The following is a 2,623-nucleotide window of genomic DNA, read 5'->3' as shown; positions in this document are numbered from 1 at the left end:
CCCATGTCCGAACTGGGGATTTCTGGGTAGGGGCTTCGGGTGCGCATTACATTTTTGCCCAAGCGTCCAGTGGGGTTTCTGGTGCGCTCCGAAGTGGGGTTATTGGAGCGCATCAAAGGTGCGCAATGCTGGTGCGAACCCGGGAGCGCTCCGATGTGTGCTCCAAGGTGCGGCGTGCACGAAGTCCGAGCCCGGTTTGCCCCGGGTGCGCACCTCGCGTGCACCTTCGCCGGGGTGAGCACCTTGGTGTGCAGACCTTGGTTGGGTTGCGCGCCCTGGTGCGCACCAAGGAGCGCTCTGAAGTGTGCTCCAAGGTGCGGCGTGCACGAAGTCGGAGCCCGGTTTGCCCCGGGTGTGCACCTCGGGTGCGCACCTCGCGTGCACCTTCGCTGCGGTGGGCACCTTGGCTGGGTTGCGCGCCTTGGTGGGCACCATGCAGTGCACGAAGTCGGAGCCCGGATTGCCCCGGGCGCGCACCTCCGCCAGGGTGGGCACCTTGGTGCGCACAACTTGCCTGGGCTGCGCACCAGGAAGGGCTCAAGATGGCACCCGCGTTCCGTTTTTTTCACTATCTTTCAGAACGGAAATTTTAAAATCTCGTTTTTTTTTGCCTTTTCTGGAAATTAGTGAAGGCAGCGCATCAAAGGTGCGCAACGCTGGTGCGAACCTGGGAGCGCTCCGATGTGTGCTCCAAGGTGCGGCGTGCACGAAGTCGGACCCCGGTTTGCCCCGGGTGCGCACCTCGCGTGCACCTTGGTGCGCACACCTTGGCTGGGTTGCGCGCCCTGGTGGGCACCATGGTGCGCACCAAGGAGCGCTCCGAAGTGTGCTCCAAGGTGCGGCGTGCACGAAGTCGGAGCCCGGTTTGCCCCGGGTGCGCACCTCGCGTGCACCTTCGCCGCGGTGGGCACCATGGCGTGCACGAAGTCGGAGCCCGGTTTGCCCCGGGTGCGCACCTCGCGTGCACCTTCGCCGGGGTGGGCACCTTGGTGTGCAGACCTTGGCTGGGTTGCGCGCCCTGGTGGGCACCATGGTGCGCACCAAGGAGCGCTCCGAAGTGTGCTCCAAGGTGCGGCCTGCACGAAGTCGGAGCCCGGTTTGCCCCGGGTGTGCACCTCGGGTGGGCACCTTGGTGCGCATGCCTTGCCTGGGCTGCGCACCAGGGCGGGCTCAAGATGGCACCCGCGTTCCTTTTTTTTCACTATCTTTCAAAACGGAAATTTTAAAATCTCATTTTTGTTTGCCTTTTTCTGGAAATTAGTGAAGGCAGCGCATCAAAGGTGCGCACCTCGCTGCCCACCACGGTGCGCAACGCCGGTGGGCACCCGGGAGTGCTTCGAAGTGTGCTCCAAGGTGCTGCGTGCACGTTGTCGGAGCCCGGTTTGCCCCGGGTGCGCACCTCGCGTGCACCTTCGTCGGGGTGGGCACCTTGGCTGGGTTTGCCCCGGCTGCGCTCCGAAGCGGGGTTATTGGAGCGCCGCCTCTTTTTTTGTCGGAGCGTTTGGTGGGGTTTCTCGCATTGGCTCTTCCGAGGCCCGGTTGCCACCCTGGCGCGCACGAAGTCGGAAGTAGGGTTAATTGCCCGGGTGCGCACCTTTGCCAGGGTGGGCACCTTACCTGGGCTGCGCACCAGGGCGGGCTCAAGATGGCACGCGCGTTCCGTTTTTTTCACTATCTTTCAAAACGGAAATTTTAAAATCTCCTTTTTTTTTTGCCTTTTCTGGAAATTAGTGAAGGCAGCGCATCAAAGGTGCGCACCTCGCTGCCCACCTTGGTGTGCTCTGAGGTGCGCACCCGGGAGCGCTACGAAGTGTGCTCCAAGGTGCGGCGTGCACGTTGTCGGAGCCCGGTTTGCCCCGGGTGCGCACCTCGCCTGCACCTTGGCCGGGGTGGGCACCTTGGCTGGGTTTGCCCAGGGTGCGCTCCGAAGCGGGGTTACTGGAGCGCCCCCTCTTTTTTTGTCAGAGCGTTTGGTGGGGTTTCTCGCATTGGCTCTTCCCAGGCCCGGTTGTTGGGTGCGCTCCCACCCTGGCGCGCGCGAAGTTGGAAGTTGGGTTAATTGCCCGGGCGCGCACCTTCGCCAGGGTGGGCACCTTGGTGCGCACACCTTGGCTGGGCTGCGCACCAGGGCGGGCTCAAGATGGCACCAGCATTCCCTTTTTCTCACTATCTTTCAAAACGGAAATTTTAAAATCTCGTTTTTTTTTTGCCTTTTATGGAAATTAGTGAAGGCATCGCATCAAAGGTGCGCACCTCGCTGCCCACCTTGGTGTGCTCCGAGGTGCCCACCACGGTGCGCAACGCCGGTGCGAACCCGGGAGCGCCCCGATGTGTGCTCCAAGGTGCGGCGTGCACGAAGTCGGACCCCGGTTTGCCCCGGGTGCGCACCTCGCGTGCACCTTGGTGCGCACACCTTGGCTGGGTTGCGCGGCCTGGTGGGCACCATGGTGCGCACCAAGGAGCGCTCCGAAGTGTGCTCCAAGGTGCGGCGTGCACGAAGTCGGAGCCCGGTTTGCCCCGGGTACGCACCTCGCGTGCACCTTCGCCGGGGTGGGCACCTCGGCTGGGTTGCGCGCCCTGGTGCGCACCAAGGAGCGCTCCGAAGTGTGCTCCAAGGTGCGGC

The sequence above is a fragment of the Cryptomeria japonica genome, unplaced genomic scaffold, assembly GCF_030272615.1.
Source record: "Cryptomeria japonica unplaced genomic scaffold, Sugi_1.0 HiC_scaffold_24, whole genome shotgun sequence".
Taxonomy (NCBI): domain Eukaryota; kingdom Viridiplantae; phylum Streptophyta; class Pinopsida; order Cupressales; family Cupressaceae; genus Cryptomeria; species Cryptomeria japonica.
This window is presented reverse-complemented; position numbering follows the sequence as displayed.